This window comes from Varanus komodoensis, unplaced genomic scaffold (assembly GCF_004798865.1).
Source record: "Varanus komodoensis strain SLA01 unplaced genomic scaffold, ASM479886v1 scaffold8, whole genome shotgun sequence".
Taxonomy (NCBI): Eukaryota; Metazoa; Chordata; class Lepidosauria; order Squamata; family Varanidae; genus Varanus; species Varanus komodoensis.
In genome coordinates, this window is record NW_025336481.1 from 1,208,838 (window position 1) to 1,233,955 (window position 25,118).

Consider the following 25,118-nt stretch of genomic DNA (forward strand, 5'->3'; position numbering starts at 1 on the left):
GTGCAAGAGAGACAGGAAAGGGGCTGGGAGGTGCTCCAGAACTTGCCTGCGCCTGCGCCTGAAGTCAAGGTGCTCTCTTCTGGTTGCAGCCCGAAGAAGCGCAGCCCATCGCACTTGCCAGCCAAGCAGAAATTGGCTCAAAGAGACGGCACCCCGTCGAGCCGGGGCGTGAGAGGGAGCCCACGCGTGGCTTGCCGCGACACTTCCCCGAGGCAGAAGCAGGGGAGCGGAACCCGCCCGGATCCCTGGGGCACGCACGCTCCAAGTCGGGGCGAAGGGAGGGCTGCACGGGCGTGGACGCCACCAGTCCAGGCCGAGCGCTTCTCGGGGGGGGGGGGGGGGGGGCCTGGCAGGAGGACCAGGAGAGCAGCACTTTCGCCGTCACCCGGTGGCGGGTGCTCCGGATGGCTGCGTTACCAAGGACACTGACGTGTGACAGACACCGTCAATCCCAGACTTCAAATATGCAGCAGAGGAAGGTGGGGAGGGAGAGACGGCGGATTTAATGGGCTTTGGACGATGTCCCAGGCTTTCAGATATGTCCAGCACGGCACTGCGGTGCTTCACTTTTGGACGCACCAGGGCGGAAGGAGCCAAGGGCGTGTCCCTCACCTCCCAGCAAGGTGCAGAGCTCAACTGTTGCTTTTCAGGGGTTACGACGGAGGAGGACTGGAGATCGCGAGCTGGGGAGAGGGGGGGGCACCCTCATTTGGTCCCAAATGGGCATTTGGGTCTGCAAGCCTTACCTGGGCTGCAAGGACCGCTCCCCTGACCTGTGAGAGACCCCTCCTCATCTGCCTCTGACCTCACTTGTTCTTTCTGTGGAATGGGCGGTAAACGGACTGCAAAGGCGTTCTCTGCTGGGTTTCCCTGGGAAAGGCGCTTCAAGATTCAGCGGAGCCGTTCCACTGAGCAAGGACGTTGTGGGCCGCCTCCACGGGAGAAGCGGGAGAAGCTGCTCCTTCGGGTTTGCCGAGTCCGGAGCAGCAGCAGCGCAAAACTGCCGGCCCGGGCAGGACCCAGTCCCCGCCCTCCACAAGCCGCGTCTCCTCCGCGGGCCCCGTCCCTGGAGGCTCGCAGGGGCTCCGGGAGGAAGAGCCGCTGCCGGGGCTGCAGAGGCCAACCCTCCCCATTCGGGTCTGCTGCTGCCAAGCCCAGATCGCCTCTGCAGCTGCGCGAGTGGAAGTCGGACCTCTGTGTCGGCCGCAGCTCGTGACTCGCCTTCGAGGGCGCCCCGCACCACGTGCATTGCACTAATCGAGACAGGCGCCTCCGGGAAGCCATGCCCAGTTCCTGCTGGTGCCTGGGCTCTCCTGGGAGACAGAGCCGGTCCCTGAACCGCACGGCAGGGTGGCCTAAAGGCGTGTGCTGACGGCGGAGCGTGCCACCCGCTGCTGCCAAATGCGTCTCCCTGCCCTGCATCACCCTGTCCTCTTGCTGCCAAAGGATGGCTTTTAGCAGCGAGATGCCCGTGGAAAGCAAGCACACATTTCCCTCCTGGAAGGGGCACTTTGAGGCCCCTGTGGCCCCATTGAGGGCCCATTTTCCTGCAGCACACCAGCTCCCTTCCTTCATTCCGCCCTCCCATCTTTTTGTCATTGCGCTTTATGTCTCTCCTGCTGAGAGTCACAGAAGGACCTTGGAAGGGTTGACAAGAGAAATGGCCTTCCTGTCAGCAAATAATGCGATTTTAATAGTTGCGCTCCAGTGTCATTACGTCCCAATTACTGCCATGTGCTGGCCTGGGACCCAGTGACCAGCTTCAACGGGGTTTCTGGTTGCGGTTTAAAAAACACACACACACTCACAAGACGGAATGCACAGTTTAGCCTCAGCCGCTAAATTTAGCTGCTGGTGTCACCTGGCGCTCACCAGAACCATTCAATGTCCAGGCCGTGCCTTCCAGCCTGTGAAATATTAATTGAAGGCCTGGGGTCCTGTGCAAAGCACTTTTTCTGACCCACAAAAAGCCTCTCACATCCAGCCTCTGTCAGAGGAGCTTCTGCATCCGAAAGGGGGGGGGGGCTTCTGAAGAGGTTTGAAGCCCCAGCACCCCTTGATTTAGTGACTAGGACAAACATCCAGCTCTCTCCCTTTCGCTATCCCCCCTTCTTTCCCCAAATTCCCCCCAAGTTCTTCTCTCAGGGACAGTGGCCAGGGGTCCTGGGATGCGGGAAAATCCTTCGGAGCTGCCCAACGTACAGTCAGACCTTCAGGCCAACCCCCAGGAACATTTCTGACCCTTGCAGCTTACCTAGAAGGCGCTGCCCCCTTCCCCTGACCAACAACCTTTCGGAGATTTCCCAGCTTTTGCAAAGGCTTTCCCCCCATTCAGAAAGGTCAAAATGCCTCGCCAAAGGCTCAGGCAGGACAGGAAGACTCTTGCGCTAAGGCAGGTTGGCATTTCGGCCCTGCCCTGTCACTGTGGGCCCCACCCCCTTTGCCGTAAGCCCCACCCACCACTGTGTTGAGGCCCACCAGCGGTTTCCCAAAAGGAAATTTCACCCTAGGGCAGAAGGAGGTGTTGTTGTTGATGATCTCCTCCTCCTCTTCCTCATGCCCCACTGCCAAATTTTCTTTAACCACTGGAGCCCCATGAAAGGCTTTGAGGAATGCAACTGGGGGATTACATAGAATCAGGCACACGATATGCAGGGAAACCAGGAGGAAGGCAAACGGCAGCTACAAGAGCTGGGGGAAGCTTCTGGGCACGGCTCAGAGAGGACAGAGGCCGAGGACAGGCAGGTGGGAGGAGGCGTAAAAGCCCAGCTGCTCAGAGCCAACTGTCCATCCGGCCGGGACTTGTGGATCTGGCCGAGTCTACTGCATCTGTTCTGCGGACTGTCAGGCACCTTCCTTCTGTTGTCTGCTCACTGACAGAGTCTGAGTTTCAAAACCAAAATGTTGTTCTGCGGATGCTAATTCACATGCACATAACTATATGCTCCTATACTCCTCATTAGTCAGTCCTCATCTGGAATCCTGCGTTCAGTTCTGGGCACCAAGATGCAGGTAATGCAAAAAGGATCCAGCGGAGGGCGAGAAAATGACCCAGGGTTTGGAAACACGGCCCTGTGAGGAGAGACCGAGAGAACTGGGCATGTTCAGCCTTGAGAAGAGGGGACTGAGGGGGGACATGAGATCCCTCTAGAAGTCCCTCCAAGGCTGTCACAAAGAGGAAGGCCAAGACCTCTTCTTGCTGATGCCAGAAGAGTGTAGGACACGGAATAATCAAGTCAAGCTGCGACAACCCAGATTCAGGCTGGACATCAGGACAAGCTTCCTCACTGTCAGAGCAATAGGACAGTGGGACCAGCTGCCTGGAGGGGTGGGGGGCTCTCTCACACTGGAGGCATCCAAAAAGAAACTGGGCAGCCCTCTGAGTGGGAGGGTGTAACGTGATGTCCTGCAACAGCACGGGGTTGGACTAGATGGCCTTCAAGGCCCCCTTCGACTCTACTTTACTAGGATTCTATGAAGAGGCAGCTGGGCAGCCATGTGTGAGGGATGATTTCCTCGGTGTCCTGTGCTGACAGGGCCTTGGACATGATGGCCTTCCGGCCACTTCCAACACGACTTCCGGTGATCCTATGAACTGCACTTCCGGCTTGCACAGTTGCACCAGCGTAGCAATGCGTGTCAGCCACTCCCCCAGCCACGATCCACACCACAGCCAGTCCGCTGTGGGAAGGGCAGGCTCCCTCCGCAGCCTCCGCGCGTGCTGGAACCCAGGGCTGATTCCTCAGGCTCGCCTGCTGCTCGCCGCCTCTTTGTGAAGGCTTCCTTGGCAGGGCAGGTTTTTCATCTTATGAGCCCTGAGCTTTCTGCACTGATATCAACGGCTTCGCAGGACAGCTCCCCTGCAAAGTCGTCAGAAACACGCCAAGGTGATGCAGCAAGAACTTCCTGACCTTTCAAAATCAGCCATAAAGCACGGTAGTGTTGGGGTTAACCTGCAAATCGCCAAGCCACCTCCCAGCTTGCCTTTGACTTCGATGATTAAAAGCAGTGGGGATTTCATGGCTGGAGAGCTGATTGTCTGGATTGCCGTGCGCTTAGTTAACTCCACGATAATTTTTTTTTTTTAAGATTTGTATGCAGCCCCCTACTCCAAGTGGAGTCTCCGGATCCACTTGCAAGACGGAATTTGTTTGTAATTATTCCTGAGATCTAGCAACCGGGGCTGGGTGATGTGGGGGGAGCCCTCTGCACCAAGCTGAAGAATTCTGAGCCCTGTGATGAGTACTAGAACTGAATGGATCTCAAATTCCCGAGACACAGAAACGTATTTCTGGTGGATTTCACCTCAGCATCATAATCTGGCAGGGGATGGGGTGGAGTCACTTTGTTGCTGTTAGGTTTGAACAACCAGGAGCCCACGTCTTACAGATCTATCGCGAAACACCCAGAGCTCTACCAGATCTACTTTCCACCTGACAACCGGACCCACTGAAATGACGAATGGGATCATACTGAACTGGTTCCCTCACAATTATGCTCCTGAGGAATAGTATGGATCACACTCAGTCTTCCCGTCAGGTTTTCCAAAGTTTTGCAGATGTATCTTCTCTTTGCAACCGTGAGGACCGGAAAGTTGCTTTTATTTTAAAAGATGGGTTGCTCGGAATGCTGAATCGAGCACCGTTGTATCCTAGTAATATCGGAACCTGCCCTTTAAGGAGCAGCCTTAAATGCACCGAACCAGCCCAGACTGCTTTTCCGGGCTCTGCAGCCCACACAGCCGAGGCAGCCCAGTCCCCCCACCCGAACGCCCGCATTCAGGAGCATCGTCTCAGGAGCAAACAATCAGAGAGACGGAGAGAAGCAGATGCGGCAGAGGCAGGAGTGCCTTTGTTCCATCGCGTCGGCCTCTCGACAAGGGCAGAGAGAGGGATGTGGTCTGTCAACAGCGCACTCGGTCAGCGCCTCTCTTGCGACACGCAGAGGGCCGATGCGCGCTCATGCTGGCCCGTGCCTGCCTGTCCCTCCAGCCAGGTCCCGTTCACACAGCCAGGACTCCCCCCAGCCAGGACGGCCAACGCGGGCGACACATGCGTACTGCTCCCTGTCTCCGAAGCAGGGCAAGCAGCCCACGACTTCCAGAAGGGCACACGGCGGGCGACGCCGGGCAGAGCGGAGCTGCAGTGACGCCCTTCCTGGGTGCAGGAAGGGGGCCGTGCGAAGGACACCGCCGTGGCAGGCCGGGCACGGCACGCCGGACCCCCCGCTCCGGCCCCCAGCACCTCCCACCGAAAAGGCACCTGGCACCTGCCTGGCACCCCAGAGAGCGGCTTCAAGGCCTGCCCCAATCCGCCGCCCCCTCATCTGTGTGACTACAGCACCCATCATCCCCAGCTGACGTAGCTGCTGGGAGCAGTGCCTGGAGATGGCTGGGTTTGCTGTCAAACACCCCCGGAAGGCGCCCGTGCCCGTGCTGGATGGGAATGATGGGAGTTGTAGCCCACCCCATCTGCAAGGGAATCAGCTGCAGGAGAATGGAGTGGATGTCATGAGGGAAGCGTTCCGATTTTCCTACTTTTCAGCTGCAGCCCGTTGCTGCCGCTTCCTCTCACTGCTGCGATAAATTAAGCTTATTCTAGGAAAAGGAAGGAAGGAAATCAACTTAAGCAAAAAGGAGCCACTCCTCCTGCACAGCCTCTGCCAGTCCAACAGGCAGTGCCCCCTCCCAGTTCCGTCTTCGCCGCAGGAACAAAGCCAGTCTGCTTTTATTAGAATGAGATTTCACCTTCCGTCAGCTCACCAGAAAGGGATGCTGGTCCTTATCTGCGAAGCGTTTGATCATGCAGCTTGTGTTTCAGCCCAGGATAATATTCTCCGGCTCCCAGACCCTGATGGGACGTCACCGGGCCTTGCCGAAGAGCCGCATGCAAAATTTGGAATCAAAGGCTTCCTCTGACTCCGCGTTTTGCTTGCTTGCTGGCCTGCTTTCTCGGAAAACCATTTAATTTCCCAGAGCTGATGACCAAGCGGATCCCACAGAGAAGACCCTGGCCGTGAATCGCTAGCTCCACACTAAGCAAGATGCTGGTGGAGGGAAAGCAAATGATCACAACTGACATAAAGGTGGGTAATATGGAAGGGATCCGGAAGAGGATGGAATTGCCCTGCTGCAAGAGGCGGCTTCTGGATTATTGTGCCGGCTGAGTTTTAACACCAAAGGTTTTGCCCTGAAAGGTGATCTAAGAATACTTATAATAAATAATAAATACGTGAAGCTGGTATCCTCCAGACACAGTGGATTTCAGCTCCGCGCATCAGGATCGGCTTGCGGGTTGAACTTCCTGCTACAGCCTCACCTGCTGTCGAAAGAGGATGAGCTCTTCAGGAACTCACGTTCAAAGGAACACCCCTCTCCCCACATGGGTTGCTTGAGGGGTCCCTGGGCCACGTCTCAAGAACCCGTAGCTCTAGAACATGCTTGTTTCAGATTAGGCCTCTCCTTATTGTGTGCTATCCAAGAAGAGCTGCTTCCCGTTTTTGTTCTCCCAAGACATGCCTAAGTTTAGGCAAACATCTCCCCAGCTTTTAATCCCTCACATTCTCTGTTCTTTTAAATATTCTACTGCTGTGTAGCGCCTGTTGATTTCAGCGGTGCTCCTACGGGAAACATTCCCAGTGACGTTTCCCTGTGACGGGCAAGGTCCGACTCTTTGCCACTGTTGGCATCCTCGGAAGCAAATTACTGCCAGTTTGCGGGGACTGAAGGAGATTAGGAGGGTGACGACCCAGAGCAGGGCCTTCTCTGCGGTGGTGCCCCAATTGTGGAATTCGCTCCCCAGAGAGGTTCGCCTGGCACCATCCCTTTATTCTTTTCGGTGCCAGGCCAAAACCTTTTTATTTTCCCAATGTTTTAAGATCTGACTGTTTTAATTGGGGTTTTATGATGATTTTAGGACGCTGTGTTTTAAATTTTTACATTTTGTAGTGTTAAACCACCTCGAGACCGGTAATGGGATGGTCCAGATAAGTTTTAAATAAAATAAAATAAAATCATAAAATAAAATAAAATGCAAACTGTGCTGCGGCTTGCAGCCATGAAGAATTGCCCAAGCCCATCTTGGGTGCAGCAGCCTTCCTGTGAGTGGGTGGGTGTGCAGGGGAGAGAGACAGAGACAGAGAGAGGAGGCCGGGGGGAGGTGGTGAGCAGCAGCCCCCCGCCAACTCACCTCCTCGATAAGAACCACCATGACCGTTTGAAAGCACCGCCTTTTGTGCCACAAAAATGAGGGAAACCGAAGCAGCCGCTCACAAAGCTGCTACGGAGGAGCGAGTGTGCCAACAACGAATCGTGGATGAAATGTGGGGACCTCTGCTTCTGCAGGCTGCCACCGGCCCTGCAAAGGTCTCTTCCCAGTATTTGTAGCTGGCCCAAATCGCAGCAGGGACGGGGATAATTCCCAGCCCCAGCTCACACGCCAAAGCATCTTTCAACGGCCCTGTGGGGTAGCTGGACTCAGGTACTGCGGCTGGTCCGGGAAAAAGAGTCAGGAATTTGAATTTGGGATTATGCAGCCCTTCGGCCAATATACTAACTCAGCATTCCTCAGCCTGCTGACTGGGAATGATGGGAGTTGCAATCCGACACACCCAGAGGGCGCCAGCTTGGGGAAGGCTGCTCAGACGCTGACTCCACACTTTCATGACGGATGAGCCACGGGCAAATCAGAGGCAGGACTGGGGCTGTCCTGCTTCTGCCTGAAGCGGTCCTTATTTATTAAATTTATAAACCGCACTAATAGTGCTGTATCCTGAGACACCACCCGATTGCCCTCTCCATGCCCAAAGACAAGGCGCTCTCAGCTCGCTCTCGGAAATACCAGCATTGGCAGAACGCAAAATGGATCTTTAGGAAAAACCGTGAAAACTCCTCTCCTCGTGCAGGCGGATGATGCCGGCCAGCAAAGCGATGCCTGGGCTGGCACAGGGACTGGGGGCAGCGGTGCCTTGAAGTCGAACATTCTGGAAGGGGACACGGTCTGCAGGCTGCAGCCCCAAATCCTCCACTGGAATGTGTTGCAGGTCCCGGTTCTTCCCTTTCAGCCCATGCACCTCTCTACACCACGGACTTCGGCTGTTTTCATTCCTTCTCCACAGGGAACTGCATGTTTTTTAAACTTAATTTTAATTTGCTTTTATTTGATACCTTGCTTTAAAGGACAATTTTTAATCTCTCTTTTCCTTAAAAAATCTTTTTAATTCCATATATACAGGAGCATAATCTATGCAATGACACATATGTAATTGTGTACTTTACATTTCGAATGAATAGCATCCTCTACGTTGCCAAAAGTTAGTTAAAACGTTTCCTACTTCTGTATAAATGGATAGCATTTTGTTGACCTTCTGTAACTTTTGCATAACCAGATAAAGGCACACCTTCAACAACTTGGCTTGCCCTTCAGCAAAGAATTCTGGGCTGTCTCCAGCATTTTGCTTTTTAACAAATTCTGGCACCAACAAGAATATAGATATTAACTCTCTTAGGGAACAATTCTACGGCCCCCAGACATGACCTGGAGGCCAAAGGATAACTCAGATTCCCGGACCCAAAGGCAGAGCGAGCGCAAGGACCCAGAGCTGGGAATCACAGCTCTGCCTCTTCCCCCTCCTGGCAGGCACAGCCAAAACCTCATCGGCAACCGGGGGAGCAACCTCAGGGAGAGGGCAAGAGGGGCAGGGAGGAGAGGAGAATGGGGCGGCCTGGATATCAGGCACCCGGGAGTTACTCCAGCCTTTTCCTCTGCTCCTGAGACAGCATGGCTAGAGGACCCGAGCCAGCTAGTTAAAGGGCAGGTGAGGCGGAATGGGAAAGTGATGGTGGGCCTGTTGCCTTGGGTGGGTGGCAGCCCCCCCCGCCTGAGTCAGCAAGAGAGCAACCCTGCGCTCCTTATGCAGCCGGTGCCGGTGGGGTTGCGTTCCTGCTGGAGACTCAGGCCCACAGGTCAGCGGGACCCTTGCACTTGCCCTCGAAGTGGGCTCTGGCCGTGGGCAGGAGTGCGATCGCCCGGCTGAGGCTGCCGTCCCACTGCGCTCACCCTGAGGCCATGGTCCGTCACACGCATCTCGGCTATGCCCCATTTGGGCCGTCCAGCTCACTCTACGTGCAGGAAACTTTGCAGCATCCGCTGGCCCAGGATGTGCCAACGGGGCCCCTCGGCGGCTGCAGGTTCACCGCTTTCTGCGCTGTGTCCAGGCGGAATTCAAAGCGCTGCCCAGGACCTGGGGAGCCCTCCATGGCTTGAGGCCCAGTGGCCTGAAGGCGGTTTCCCAGCCCGGTTCCTGAGACCTTCTGGAGGGTCCCTCCTTCCAGGACTGCTGCCTTCCAAAGGGAGCTCGGTAACGACCCAAGAGAGGGATTTCCCAAGGCCCTCCGAGGTGGTGGGCCTGCCTCCGAAGGGAAGCTGGGCACGCTCCTCTGCTGTCCTTCCCCCAGGGAGCACAAACTGCATTTCTCAGGCAAGACTTTGGCCTGAATGTGCGTCTATGAATTGGGGGATGTTCTTAATTTTTTGAAAGTCTGCCATTGTTTAATGGCATTTTTAATGGCATTGTTTAATGCCATTTTATTGTATTTTAATATCGTGTTTTAGTCAATTTGGATTGATTCTGCAAGTTGCCTTGAGTGCGATTTTTTAAAAGCACAGGACAGAGTCCTCGACTTTTAACCCTGCAGAAAGTGGGAAAGCTGTTCAAATGCAGGAGCACGGAACTTCAGCCCGAACTATTTCCTTCCTCCACAAATCTCATGCAGGAGCTGGGAACTGAGGCTGACTTTTAGATCCCGTGAACCTGCTTTTTTGCAAAGGTGTTATGCAGACGAAAACATCAGGATCTTGGCTACTGTTCCTTTCTAAGGCGCGGGAGATGCACATCCCAATTCTTGGCCATGGGGCCCATTGGGGAACGCTGGCCAAATGCCTCCTCTTTCAGCTGAACCCACTTTGCAGGCTGTTGCAAGGAAAAGATGCTCGTTGGGGAGAGCAGAGGCCTGGCACTGGCTGGGGCTTTCTGGCCAAAATGTGGAACGTAAATGTTAGAAAACATGAAAGCCAGGGGTGAGCAGCGTTACAGGGCTGTGCACTTGCCTCCTCTGGCCACAAAGGGACTTTGACTGCAGGTAAGCATAGATAAATTCCATGTATTTACAGTTTAATGTCATGCGAATCCAGACTGCACTGGACTTGTATGGCTCGATGCCCTGCCACGGTGATATGCAAATGTATTTAAATCAATCATTCAACAGGCAGATGACCACTCAGCTAAAATTCTGCAAGGGGAGGGAATCCTAAGAAATCCGAAGCGTAAGCATCTTCCGCTTCCCGAGATTTGGGAGTGTTATTTCTCCCACACTCCTGCCACAAGCATTTTTCACTTCACCAAGGGCCACTTTAAATGCTGCATTCCGAAATAGACCTGTTGAAAAATACGTTTTCCTCTTCTCGTCATCGCCTGGAGACATGCCTCACACAGCAAGCGACAGCTAAAGACCCTCATTATTAACCTTCTTCAGAGCGATATAAATAATCCAAACCAATCCCGGCGCCTCTCTCTAGCAAGGCTCCCGCAGCCAACCAGAGCACTTAAGTTGTTCCAATTACCACCTCCAATTTCTGTCTGTGTGTGTGCAGTGGGGGAATATCAAAATACAAGCAGCCCTGGTCGTACCCAAATCCATTAATCACCATCTCAATATTTCTCTTATTAAAGAAGGCCAGAGAAAACGGGGAGGAAAAGAGAGGGAGAAACACCCTGCTCTGAACCTAATTGATACAGAGTAGAATTTTCCTAAAAGGTAATTTGGGGATATTAGACTGTAATCCTTTATTTAAACAAGGAGAGAAATTTCTCAGGAGAGGGGCAGGCTGCAGCCATTTTAATCCATTCTGCACCTTGCAAGTCAGGGTCTCCGTATGGCAAGTCTGTCTGAATGATGTCAGATCAAAGAGCATTGATGAAAAGCGTAAAGCCCCTGCACCCGCCAGGGCCCGGCCGCAGCACCGGAAGCAGGCATCTGTGGATGCGTCAGCGCCCACCTGCGTGCAGTTGGGGTGGCAGAGGCCTCGCTGCTCCATGCCAGGGCAGATTATGTGGCCAGATCCCAGGACAAAAGCTTTAGTGAGAACTGAGCGATTTCAGAGCTGCTTAGTTGAGGAGAGCAAATGGGCCACCCAGGCAAGCAAAACCCACTCTGGAGAGGAGCAGAGAAACGGCTTCTGGACTGAGGGGTTTCAGTGCTGCCGCACCATCGCTCTTCCATTGCAAGACGGGTGAGGAATCGCACCTGATGTTCCACACTTGGTGGTGGTGGTGCTTGGCCCATGGCATCTAGACCGGGAGCAGTATTACTGCCGCTCTGTACGACTCTGGTGCGCCCGCAACTGGAGCACTGTGCTCAGTTCCGGGCTCCACATTACAGGAAGGATATAGCCAGGTTGGAGTCAGTGCAGCAAAGGGCCACAAGGTTGGTGGCCGGTTTGCAGGGGGTGCCGTATGAGGCAAAACTGAGGGAACTGGGTCTCTTCAGCCTGGAGAAGAGGAGACTCAGAGGGGATCTGTTGGCAACATACAGGTATGTGAGGGGGTGTCTCACGGAGGTGGGTAGAGACCTGTTCTGCCCTGCAGAGGAAGGCAGGATGCGCTGCAACAGAGCAAAGCTCAGGGAGCCAAGGTTCCATTTGGATGCCAGGAAGCACTTCCTGACAGTCGGGACCCCCAGGGTGTGGAATGGGCTTCCACGGGAGGAGGTTGAGGCCCCATCGGTGAGGGTGTTCAAGCATAGGCTGGATGTGCACATGGTGGGCATGTGAGTGGAGCCGGCTGGAGCCGGGGGTCAGACTAGATGGCCCAGGAGACCCCTTCTGACTCGCGCTGTTTCTGTGTTCCTAGGCTTCTGTCCTTCTGTGCGCATGTGCCCTGACATTGTGCAGTGGGCAGGACAGAGCGGAAGCACTGAGCAACCGACGATGCATCTGTGCAAAGCATTGTAGGTGTGCTGAACCGGTCATCGATTCTTCAAAGTCTCTGCTAAAACACTTCAGATCTGGACACTACTGCAGGTATTGCCCCCCCCCCCCCCCAGTGTAGGCGAGGAAGTGTTATGGCTGCAGATTAAAATAGCAAATAAAAAATAAAATGACCTGCTGCTAAAAATGACGCTGGCCAAGAAATTGACGGGGGAAATGTAGCAGCCCCTACAGACACGGCACCTGGCTCAGCGGTGCAAAGCACCACTGTCCTGGGTTAGGAATCGCCCTCTCCCAGAAGGCCAAAGGTGCACCAGAAGCCAGGGACCTGCTCCTCCGTTCCTTCCGCACCTGGGGAGCTCTGACCAGAGACCATGGGGCGGGATGGGGGGATTCCAAGAAGATGATTTGGGGCAGTGCAAGGTACCGAACAACTTTCAGGCTTAGGTCCAAAAGGAGAAAGTGGGGGGTGGGGGGTGGGGAGAAGCACACATGGGGAAGAAGCCAGCTAATCTAGGGGGTCAGGTGAGCTGTTTAAGGTTTCTGTACTTTATTTTGGCAATGCCCTTGGACGGGACTGTAGCTGGGGAAATGCCCCCCTCCCCAGTGATCTGGGCTTCCAAGGAAAGATCTGGGGCTCCGGCCCCACTCAAAACCACCTCGAACAACCATTCAATGATGTCATCATGGAGGTGTCTGACAATCTCTCAACATGAAAGGACTCTGACTGTCACGGGAAATTGAATTTAGCTTACCTGGCTAAAACCTAGCAAAAAGAACCAAACAGATGCTGCTATCGTTTGAGCGCATCATGAGAAGGCAGGACTCCCTGGAGAAGGCAAAGGAAAGGAAAGGAAAGGCAAGTCCAAGATGGCGGAAGAAGAGGAAGTCCAAACAGGAGATGGATCGACTTCGTAAGGGAGGCCGAGGCCTTGGGTTCACAAAAGCTGGGCTGGGCTGTCAAGGAGAGGGCTTTTTGCCGGGATCTCGTTCATATGGCTGCCATAAGTCAGAGACTGTTTGATGGCACGAAGCAACAACCACCTGGCCAAGAGCTATGGGCAGACCTCACCTGGGCCCGTCTAGTCCCCTCGAAAAGCCACCCTGTTCACTCACAGCAAGGTTGGAATCGGTGCAGCACAGGGCCACAGGGATGGCGGCTGGTTTGGAGGGGAAGCCAGACGAGGAGAGGCTGAGCGAGCCGGGTCTTTTCAGGCTGAAGAGGAGGAGACTCAGAGGGGACCTGCTAGTGACATTCAGGTACATGAGGGGGTGCCGTGCAGAGGTGGGTCATGACCTTTTTTCCCCTGCAGTGGAGGGCAGGATGCGTTCCAATGGAGCAACGTTCAGGGAACCAAGGTTCAGTTTGGATGCCAGAAGTACTTCCTGACAGTCGGGACCCCAAGGGTGTGGAACGGGCTTCCACGGGGGGTGGTTGAGGCCCCATCGGTGAGGGTGTTCAAGGACAGGCTGGATGTGCACATGGTGGGCATGTGAGTGGAGCCGGCTGGAGCCAGGGGTCAGACTAGATGGCCTGGGAGGCCCCTTCTGACTCGCTCTGTTTCCGCGCTCAACTTCCTTCTCAGCCCAGCTGTAAACAACCAGGGCAGAGGTTCTGCTGCTCAGCCATTCCATCCATTTCCTGTTCCAGGGACAAACCCAAAATCACTGCCAGCCTTGGGACGGAGCCCAGGAACGGCCCACGCGGCAGCCCATGAAGAAGCCCCAGAGAGTAACAGAGCCTTTCCCAAGCAGGGCTCCATGGATGGGATGGATCTCAACTCTCACCCGGAATGATGGGCACTGCAGTCCACACATCCAGGGGGCGCCAGCTTGAGGATGGGAGGGCCTTCTTGAGCCATCCTGGGTCTAGCTAAGACTGGGACTCAGCCTGAAGCCTGAAGCCTTCCCAAATCTGCCCGCTCGTAAAGTGAAGCTGCGGAGGCTTTCAGCTGGGCCTCCACCCTGGAAGAAGCGCAGCTGGTCTCTCTCTCAGAGCCCAGGCTTCCTTGGCACCTCCAGGGCAGCTGCGCAGACAGTCGGACAGACAGCCGTTGCATTGATAAGAGGGCAGCAACGCAAGCATCGCCCTGGGTTTTGACCTTTGGGGAGAGGCCGGTCAGCAGCGTGGGACAAACAGCAAGGGGGAAGGCTTGCTTTCAATGGGCTTTTCATTCTTACTATCTCCCCATTGTGTATTAATCATCACCTTCGTTATGATTAGGATGACTGGCACCGAGCGCTTCTGTGAAGCGGGGGGGGGGGTCTACAGAGCACTCCCAGGCAGCCTTTGATCCACGCAGTGCTCAGGGCTGGGCTTCCCAGCCTCTTGCTGGTTTCACTGGGGCCCGCGGCTTCCTGGCCATTCCCCAGGCCCTCCGTCAAGGGAGGGCTTTGCCCAGAGCCTGGCAGGCGATCTGGCTCACTTAGTGCAGTCGACCGAGCGGCACCTCCTCCGTGCGCGCCTCCTCCTGCCAGCCAGGCTGCGAAACTGGGGTGGCGCAGGGATCAAGCACCCCCCAGAAGCCATGATGCAAAGCAGGTGGCCTCGACTTGGGGCTCCGGGGGGCGGGACTACGCCCCCCACCTTTCCATCCAGCGAGAGCACTGCGCCTGGCTGGAAGGGCAAGCATCTCGCAGGGTCTTTGCCACGCATCTGTGTGTATATATGTATATTTGATTTACACCCTGTCTTTCTTCCCTGCCTTTCCTAGGACCCACTCCTCAAAATCCAAGCTCTCATTTCCAAAGCAAAGTGGGGCAAGAAGGGGAGGTGGGGAACGCCGTCACCTCCCCCCAAACATGCAGGAACCCCCGATTCCACCTTGCCCCAAAGGCACGTCTGCTCTGGGCTGGTCACCAGCAACCACCGACACACCCCAGCCCAGCGGGGCCACAAGCTGAGTCTCACAGGAGGTGCCGGCGGGGGGGGGGGGGGTCGCATGAGCTACACACAGTGTGTCACCTCCCAAGCACGGCGCATTTCAGTGTTCCGGCACTCGGGGCACGGGGCCGAGTAGCGAAGATCCCGTTCCCAAGACGGCGTCCCAAATCGCCGCGGTTGGCAGGGGAGCCCCATCAGCAGGCACAAAGCGGGGCCGCTCCAGCGCTTCATCCACACAGGGAGAAAATAGCTACTCTTGCTCTCCAGCACGTGCAGTGACACGGCAGCCTCCTTTCTGTTCCCCGCCTAGAAAATGCACCTGTAAACACCGAGATTCCACAATCTATATCTTTTTCGGAGTTCCATGCAGATTTCTCTTTCAAGTACTGTAATTTTTAGACTTCTCCAAAGACAGCATGTTGCTGCCAGATTGGGGGCCTGGGCAGGAGAGGGTTAATGAAGCAGGACGCCCCCACTGCGAGTCCCAGTGGCCAAGTTGCCAGGCAAGTCTTTGGTTGTGCGGATTGCGGGTTAAGCGGTCAGGAGACGCCTTCCAGATGCCTGGGGAATGCCCAGCTTTTCCCAGCCTGGTGCCCTCCACGGACTACACAGCTCAGCATCCCCGGCCAGCATGGATGGCTGATGCTGGGAGATGTAACCGAACCCCTGCTATAGAGAGACGGCAGGCTGGGGAGGGTGGCCCAGACGGTGCCGAAAGAAGCATCTTTTCTCACTCAGCTTCCACCCCGGGGATGACGTGGTCCAGGGAACGGTGAGAAGGGACGGGGCTGCAGCGCTCGAGAGACGGTGGGCTCTTTGGGGGATGCTGACTCTAACAGAATCAGTGTGTTCAGGAGGGCCTTTCTCTCCGGAGAGCTGATGCAGGGCTGTCTGTCAGAGGGTTACCTTGCTAGCCTCTACGCTCACCTCTGCCCCACCTGCATACCTGTAAGCACAGGAAAATGTTATCGTAGAAGCCTAGACGAGTAGAGCTGGAAGGGGCCATGAAGGCCATGCAGCCCCCTGCTGTCGCAGGACACCACGTTATGCCAAGTTACCAAACTCCCCAAGGCCAGAGCCTTCCAAAGGAAACCAAGCCTGGGCAAGCCCTGAGCCCCAGAACGTCTTGCTGCACGGAGAAATTAAGGGCACGCGCAACAGGAACCCAACAGCATAAGAAGCTCTAGCGGCTGTTGCCCCCACCAGCAGAGTGATGCCCAGGCAACGGTGTGGGGAGACCCTGGCCCGAGTCAGGGGCTCAGCAAGATTGGCCAGTTACCGCTCGGCAAGGGCAGGCCAACGTTCGTCCCCAAAGCCGGCAGGCGAGCTTGTAAAGGTTAGCACAGTCTGAAATCCAAAACATAAAATCTAACTTACAGAGCTAAGGAAACAATAAATAGCTCCACAAAAGAGTCAGAACAAAAACCTGAATGGGGTCCACCGTTCTCCCCCGCCCCCAAATTGCCAAAGACTGCAGGAGCCCCGGTTCAAAACAGAGATCCTCCCCGGCAGCCAAACCGCGGCAGGAACACCATCAGGGCTGATGCTGGGGCAACAGGCTGGACCGGCAAACGCCGCAGGAGCGACGCATCGACTCCCCCGCTGGCTGCTCTTCATAAGGTTTCCAGGCAGGAAGGGGGAAGAACAGGTGCAAAAGCGCCCCCCAGTCATGCGCAATACGTACAATCAACCAAGGGGTCAGATGCAAGAGACATGATGCGAGCAGGGGCTGGGGTGGGGAATTGTATAATCCCCCCGCTGGCACAGCCTGTTGTGCCAGGCAAACCCAGCAAGAGTGGCCTGTCATTGCCAGTAAGGAGCTCAGAAACGGACAACAACCCGGCAATTCCCAGTGGCTCATAACCGTGGTTTCCTCCCCCTGCCGCCCCAGCCATGATCGTGCAAATTCAGTTTTGCAATGTAAACAGGCTTGGAGCCTGCAAGTTCATAACAGAGACGTCTGTCTGAGCATTGGCAAAGACTCTTATGTAATTGCAAGCATCTGGTTTTGTCCCTGCCAAGTCTTAGGACAGAGGTTCGGGTGAGAGTCTTGGGTTAGAAGGTCGGGGTTCTTGGGCATGATCAGGATTGCTAACTTTTTCTTCTTTTTGACAAGGGCAACTTTGCCTTCAACAGCTGCCGAACGTGCAGAAATTCAACAAATTTTGCCATTCCCATGGGGAGTCAAGGTGCTCAAGTTGCACCTGTTGGATTTCTGCCTGTTGTGCAGCTCTTCCAGGGCAGAGTATTGCTTGTAGGCCCGAGTCCCTGCACCTCCCATTTCAGAAATTACGCTCTGAATCGTAGGTACACATTTGAATCATTTGTGTTCGGCCTTCCTGGAGCCTGAGCTGAAAAAACGAAACTGTGCCCGGAGCAAGAATATAACAAAAGGTGGAATAATGGAGAAGCTTCTCCCTTTAATGGAGTATAAAATCTGTTGCCCGAGGCACGGCGTGTGCTGGTCCAGTTGGACCATATGGCTGCCTTGGTGTGCGAGGTCCTCGCCGGAGATTCCCGCAGATCCTTCTAAATGGCCCCCTGGACACCTGGTGCGAATGTAGAGGCGGCCCACGGCATCACTGCTCTGACCCGCCCCCCCACACACACACACGCTCCTGCCGTGGGGAGAGGAGCCTGGCTGGATGCCACAGCGGGGCGGCAGGCACCGCACAGCAGCCGGTGGGGGGAACTGGTCGGGGAGGGCCTTCCCCCAGGACACGGCAGCCGCCCAACTCCTGATAATGCCTTCAAATATTATTTATTCACCACTGATGACACATCGTACCATGCTGCATGCCTGGGCTTCATTTTTTATGCCCCCCAACATTTGGTAGAAGGATGGACGGAAGGAAGGGTGCAAAGGACGGCAAGCGAGCAGAGCTGGCGGAGGGACAGGAAAAGGCAGGGCGTTTTGCAGAAAACAAACTTGCTGAAGGTATTTTTTCAACACAAGCCCAGGCAGGTTTGTTTGGAACTGCCCCCCTTATTTCAGCAGGTCTTTCCTCCCTGTTAAGGGATCCTTCTAGGAGTGCAGCCCGCATCCTTCGTATGCTTGCTGAGTCTCGGGCAGGCAAGAGCCCCAGTTCAAATTCTCTCATACCCGTATGGGATTCCACTGATTTCAGTAGCGGGAGCCGGAATGGTTTCCCAGCCTCCAAATGCATGGTGAGCAAAATACGGAAACCGAGTTCAGGTGACCGCCTGCAGGTCACCACAACCTCCAGAGCTGCATGAGGCCTTCACAAGATACGCTGCCACCTGGGGAGGCAGCGCGCTCCTGTTGGAGCGCCCCGAACGCGCGGCCTTCCCGAGGGTCGCGTGTGTGGTTGCCGGCCTGTTCACTTTCGCTTCTGCCCCACGCCACCCCCTTGCTCCAGTGGAGGGGCCCGATCCGATGCTCCCATGCGCCCGCAAGCTTTGTGGCTACTTTCCTTTCGCACCTTATTGTTTCAAGCTCCACTCTGCTTCCCAGCGGTGCCCTTAAAGAGGCTTACCAAAACAAGGACACAACACCGCTTTATCACAGCCGGGCCACCAGCCACACATTTTTGGCTCTGACAGCAGCAGATACGAAGCAGAGGTTTCTCCCGGACCCAGAGCCAAAAGCCCCCACAGCCAGATGCCGGGGGCTGCCCCCAAGGCCTCCCAAAGGCAAGGCACATGCCCTGTGACCAAGCCGAGTCCGCTCCCCCAAACTCTACTGTGTGCGGCAGACACTGTCCCCAGAACGATGCTGACCTTATGGGTCGAGGCAGGGGGAAGGAAAACCAGCCCCCCTTTTTCTCGGCATAGTTCATCCAGTAATAATTTATCACTTCTTGGAGACCACGGTGCACCTTCAGCATCAAATCCAGCCTGCTAATGGGTTTAACAAACCGTATTTAACTGGTCAGTGGCGCAAGTGCCACAATCCCGAGATTAGGAAGAGACTGATCTGCCGCTCAGGAGTGGCTGTGGCCAGGAGGGCCTTCTGGAGGGGGGCAGCTTTAATTGGCTTAAAGCCCTGCCTGGTGGGGCTGGCCGGGAGGGGGAGGCAGCCTGCGGAGGAGAGCCGGTGAACGCCGGACCCACCACCAGGCATTCATGGCGTGCACGGACCCGGGCAGGCCGCAGGGCCAACGCAAACCACCTGCCCTGGGCCCATCCCTTATTTTCAGGCCCATGTGAACTGCACACGAGTAATATGCCCCAGTCCAGATTCTGCACCAAGGCTGGATGAACAGGGACACCTGCGCTGGTTGCCCAAATCGGGCAAAGGAGCATCACCCCTCATTTGGCCTGGCTTGTCTCATGATGGGGCAGATCAAGAGGAGCCCTGAAGCTCTGTTCACTTTCGTCTGTTCTGTTTATATTCGTTTTTTCCTATTCTACAGTTTCTTTTATGTATTTGTATACGTTAAGAAAATAAAAATTAGAACAAAATAAGAAGAGCCCTGAAGCTTGGCCCCGCAACTACTGGGAAATTGTCCAGACTATCTCTAGCTTCAATGGGCAGGCATTGACCTCACTCCCACATCTGGCTGCAGCTGTACTGGGCAAAAGATTACTTGCTGTTTAAAAATAAGGATGAGTTGCTGAAGCAGCAGGCTCCTGTCGCTGATGCCCCGCACGGTACTTCGGGAGATGCCCAGTTCTGCTTTGTGTCAGTCGAATTTGGCTGATGCACCTGGGCAAGAAGGAGCACTCCCCACATGAGCTGCAGGCCAGGACTCACCCCCTTTTCCTGCTGGGGTCCCTGTCCTTTTCTCTGCTCTTGGGGCCCAGCTTCATGGGCTTTTGGTGCCTGACACCAAACATTCAAAAGGGGCTCCCTTGTCCCACAATTTAATACAGGGATATGCTCTGCGGATGATCTCTGGCACAGACCCTGCTGGAATAGCAGAGAAACAGAACGAGTCGGAAGGGGCCTCCAGGGCCATCTGGTCTGACCTCTGGCACCAGCTGGCTCCGCTCACGACATGCCCACCATGTGCATGTCCAGCCTGTCCTTGAACATCCGCACCGATGGGGCCTCAACCACCTCCCGTGGAAGCCCATTCCATCCCTAACTGTGAGGAAATGCTTTCTGGCATCCACCTTGAATCTTGGCTCCCTGAGCTTTGCTGTGTTGAGGCGCGTCCTGCCTTCCTCTGCAGGGGAGAACAGGTCTCTACCCACCTCCATGTGACACCCCCTCACATCCCTGTACGTCGCCATCAGATCCCCTCTGAGTCTCCTCCAGGCTGAAGAGACCCAGTTCCCTCAGTCTCGCCTCATACGGCATCCCCTGCAAACCGGCCCCCAACCTCGTGGCCCTACACTGCACTGACTCCAACCTGGCTATATCCTTCCTGTAATGAGGGGCCCAAAACTGAGCACAATACTCCAGTTGCGGGCGCACCAGAGTCGCATAGAGTGGTAGTAATACCTCTCTCGATCTAGAAGTCACACTTCTGGCTATGCAACCAAGGGTGGCGTTCGCCCTCTTGGCCACCGCATCGCACTGCTGGCTCACGTTCAGCCTGCAGTCGACCAGCACCCCGAGGTCCCTTTCACAAGTGCTGCTCTCCAGCCACTTGTCCCCTAAATTGCACTTATGACACCCATTCCTGTGCCCCAAGTGCAAGACCTTGCACTTATCCACATGGAACGCCATCCTGTTGTCTCCTGCCCACTTCCATAGTCTGTCCAGATCCTTTTGGATCTGGAGTACCTGCTCCTCAGTTGTGGCCACTGCTCCAGTTTTCGTGTCGTCTGCGAATTTGATCAGCAGACTGTTCACCCTTTCTTCCATGTCGTTAATGAAAAGATTAAACAGGATCGGCCCCAGGACAGAGCCCTGGGGGTCCCCGCTTGTCACTGGCCACCATCCCGATGATTCCCCACTAATGGTTGCCTTCTGCTTTCGGTCAGTCAGCCATGCCCTAATCCACTGGACAGTGCTTTGGTGTATCCCAAAACTCCTCAGTTTCTCCACCAGGATATCATGGCACATAACCATGGCACATTGGTGGATGTCCTTTAGAGAGGACCTGTGCAAGAGTCTGGGTCAGCAGTGTGACACGGAGGTCAAGAGGGCAAACGCCACCCTCGGATGCAAAGCCAGAAGCATGGCTTCTCGATCGAGAGAGGTATCGCTGCCACTCTATACAACTCTGGTGCACCCGCAGCTGGACTATTGTGCTCATTTCTGGATTCCACGTTACAGGAAGGATCTAGCCAGGTTGGAGTCAGTGCAGCGTAGGGCCACAAGGTTGGTGTCCGGTTTGCAGGGGAAGCTGTATGAGGTGAGACCAAGGGAGCTGGGACTTTTCAGGCTGGAGAGGAGGAGACTCAGAGGGGACCTGCTAGTGACATTCAGGTACGTGAGGGGGTGCCATATGGAGGTGGGTTAAGACCTGTTCTCCCCTGCAGAGGAAGGCAGGATGCGCTCCAATAGAGCAAAGCTCAGGGAACCCAGGTTCAGTTTGGATGCCAGGAAGCACTTGCTGACAGTTAGGGCCCTGAGGGTGTGGAATGGGCTTCCACAAGAGGTTGTTGAGGCCCCATCGGTGTGGGTGCTCAAGGACAGGCTGGACATGCACATGGTGGGCATGTCGTGAGCGGAGCCGGCTGGAACCAGGGTCAGACTAGATGGCCCGGGAGGCCCCTTCTGACTCACTCTACTTCTATGTTTCTAAGCGGTCCTACTTTACATGAATCTCTTGGGGCATCTGGAGGTGAAAAACCCAGGAGCAGAACTTCCCTGCTCAGCTATAGGGCAGGCCTGGATGGTAGCCATGGTCTTCCCTCCTCCAGCTCCCTCATAGGAGTGCCACAAGCCACAAGTCATGCAAAAACCCAGACAAGTCGTGATCCGGCATCAGTCCAACACTGCCCGCCAAATGCCTTGCCACGCTTGGCTTTGCTTCTCATCTGCGACAGGGGCGAGAGTTGCCGAGTGCCCCACGGGCTGCAGTGACTGGCTGGGGGGCTGCCCTCAACCCAAGAGCCCCCCCACGGTGTTCTGCATGGCACATGGTGCTACAGCAATAAAGAGAAGCCCGGGAAGGCCAAGGAAGGCCCAGAGGTCGAACTGGGTCAGTTCTCAGAATCGCAGAATTCACACTGAGGTGCTGCTCAAATTTTGAGCTGACCACGAGCTTAATCTTGCCTGGATGCTGGATCCACTGCGGTTTCTGAATTCCGAAGGTCTCCCACTGAATGCCAGGCTCCTTGGAAGGGCATATCTGCAGAGCTGTGCTTGTGGGGACTTTGGGAACAATCCACAGGGAAGAGGGAATGGGTGGTTGGCGGGTTCTTTCTTGGGGGAACCTGCAGTGTCCACTTTCTCTCCTGCAGCTCCTCCCCTCCAATCTCCAGCTTGCGGAGCCAAAACCTACACGTGCTTCACTGGACTGGTGGGGCATATTCAAATGCAGCCTCCGTCCCGTCCCTTCCCGTCCCGTCCCGTCCCTTCAAGACACATTGCTCTCCCATGGCTGGGAACTGGGGCATCCCAAACTGTTTGGGTCTCGGTTCCTGCCCGCCCAGCTCCATTCAAGCCCCCGCCATTCATTCATGCCTGCCTGAATTAGCATGCGCTCTCAGAATTTCCACACTCCCCTTAAGCGGGCAATTAGCAATGTCCTCCATTCACGACCGGCAGGCCGCACTTCACGAAGCCACGACTGTCGAGCGGCTCGCACCGGGGCCGGGGGCCGCTGCCCAAACGGCCAAGCACAAAACCACGAAAATCTTCCATGGCAAACAGCACAAAAGGGAACATGGCAGCCCCCTCTGCAAGCGGTGCACGTGGCATCGCCGGGTGTGAGGGAAAGTCTGATTTACGCAATGTTGCGAAATGATGAAATCCACTGAGGCCGCATTTCTCTGTGAAGAGCACATTACACTGGGCTCCCTTGTCGATTCCCCATGTCAGCAGCTGTGATAAGAGCAGGCTGGAGCTGTGAATGGGAGGGGGCGAGCCGGGGACACGGCCTGCCCGCCTGCTGCTCTGAATGGGAATGGAGCTGGCCAGCGAGGCTGGGGCTGCAGGGACGGGCTAGTGATGGGTTTTCCCAGTCGGATCAGAGCCGTGACAATGAGATCCCGGGAGCCGAGCAGGAAGGCCTCACCTCACCCAGGAGCGTCAGGGCAAGAGAACTCCATCCTGCAGCTTCGATTTGCTCGATCGATTGATGAATAGCTAAGCAGACTGCTTCAGGACTTCACCGCTGTCTCCTGGCCAGCTCAGCTCCCTGGCAGCAGGGGAGGGAGCTCAGAGACCGGGAGAGGAGAGCTGTCCAAGGCTCAGAAAGCACCAGCACAGCTCAATAGTCTGGCCGGAGGAAGCAGAGCTGCCGGGAAGCGAGCGAGCGAGCGAGCGAGGAAGAGCCCGGGTGGAGGTGGGTGCTGGGAGAGGGGGGTTTCCAGCTGCACGGGCTGGCTCCCAAAGGGGTGCTCCGTGCTTCCGCCTGCCTCAGATCTTCTGGGGCTGGCCAAGGAGCTGGATGAAAAGCAGGGGTGGAGGGGAGGGGAGGGGAGGAAGGAGGGACAAAGAAGGCCGGCTTGGGCTGGGGAAGAGAAACAGTGGGGCACCCTGGCCAAATCAAGGGGCCCTGAACTTCAGCAGAACTGCAAGCCTAGAGCTGTCGGGTTGGCCTCCTGCAGTGCTCGGGTGCCTGCCCCAGCCTTCCCCTCTGCTCCCACCCCCCGGCACCACTGGCTGAAGGATAGATGCATTGTATTACAGCGCCCATCTCTGGCCCATGTGCTCCCAATGCATGGACTACTGCTCCCATAATTCTCTGCAATGTTGAGGGTCCTAGCCCAGCTCATCTGGAGGCCAGGAGGGCTGAGAAGGATGTCCGGAGAGCCTGCTGGAACGAAGAGGCCAGCTCAGTCAACACTCTCCAGATTCTTGGAAAGTTCAGGCTGTGGAGGGAGGGAAGAAGCACAGCGGCTCCCACCGAGGCCGGGGAAGCTTCAGGGCGCAGCCCCCGCCTGGCCAGCCTTGCGGGGAGGGGGGAAATGAGGAAGGCTCACCCCCTGGCCCTTGGCAATGGGAAATCCCTCTCCCTCCCTCTTGGGGCGGCCACGCTGCCGAGGCGCATTTGGGAAACATCTCCATCTCTGGCTTCTGTGGGGATGAAGGATCTCACGCCAAGCACGGCACATCTCCCGCCCTCTGCCCTTCCCCGCTCTCCCAGGCCGGCCGTTTCCCCAGGCCGCTGCTCCGCTCAGCGAACACCATCCAAGCCAGTCCCGCCGCTCCAGGCTGCATCCCCACCGCACCCACTCGTTGCAGTGCCTCGAATAAATCCCATTTAGCACAGCACTTAACATTCCCGCAGAGAGTGGGCAGTCGGACGACCCCAGCATCGCCCTCCCGGTTCTCACAAATGCAGGAGAATCGTTTCCCCCGTCCAAAGCCCTCCCCCCACAACGGAACAGGGGGTGCTTTGCCTCGGAGCCCCAAGGACGGGATCCAGGGACGGGATTCTCCCTTCCAATGCATCACAGGGACTGGCTGGACCTGGCTAGCCCACCCCGCCCACCCGAGCCAGGCGATCAAGGGAACCTCGCTGGGAGGGACCGGACCCTCCCTCCCACCACCTCTTCCCACTGCCAGGTGGAGGGAAGGGAGGAGGGGTCCCAGTCCCACCCGCTGGCCACCTGGCTTTGCACTGGCGTGCCAGAGCAGGGATGGGGCGAGGAAGAAGGCGCCCACTGGCCCTGGGGAGCGTGCCGGGCGGGGTGGGCGCTCGCCCCGGCAGGAGCGGGGGATGCGTGCGTGTGAGCGCGCGGGCCTTTTGGAAGGGGAGGCGCTCCCATTGTGGCTCGGAGGGTCTTAAGCCCCACCCCCGGCGGGTGGCCCACCCGCCGCCCCGTTCAAAAGGCGCTGGCCGAGCGCCCCTCCCCGCCGCCCCAACACCCTGGCCGGCCGCCCGGCCGGCCGCTGCGAGGAGGTGCCTCCCGCCGCCCCGGGCCCCCGCGGGACTCCCCGAGACCCCCGCCCACCCTTTGTGCGCGCCACAGCCCCGGGCGCCCGGCCCCTCCGCTCCTCTCCGGCGCCGGGGCGCCCGCCGCGCGGCACCCGCCCCCCGAGCCGCGCGGCACACGTGTCGGCGCCTTCCCACGTACCTCCAGACCTGCCCGAGCTGCAGGAGGTGGATGAGCGACTGCAGGATCCAGATGCAGAGGCGGCAGCAGCCGCGGGGCCCGGGGGGCTGGGAGGCGCCGCCGCCGCCGGGGGTCGCCCGCGGAGGGAGCGGCGGCGGCGGCGC

At 56.5% G+C, this 25,118-nt stretch overlaps 1 protein-coding gene across 1 annotated transcript in view; it reads right to left on the reverse strand.

Moving 5' to 3' along the window:
* XKR7 (XK related 7) overlaps window positions 1–25,034 on the reverse strand; it is a 39,228-nt gene extending 14,194 nt beyond the window's left edge. The window contains exon 1 of the mRNA XM_044455573.1: window positions 24,976–25,034. The gene's annotated coding sequence lies outside the window, so the exon portion shown is untranslated. The remainder of the gene's footprint in view (window positions 1–24,975) is intronic.
* Between the last annotated feature and the right edge of the window lie 84 nt (window positions 25,035–25,118).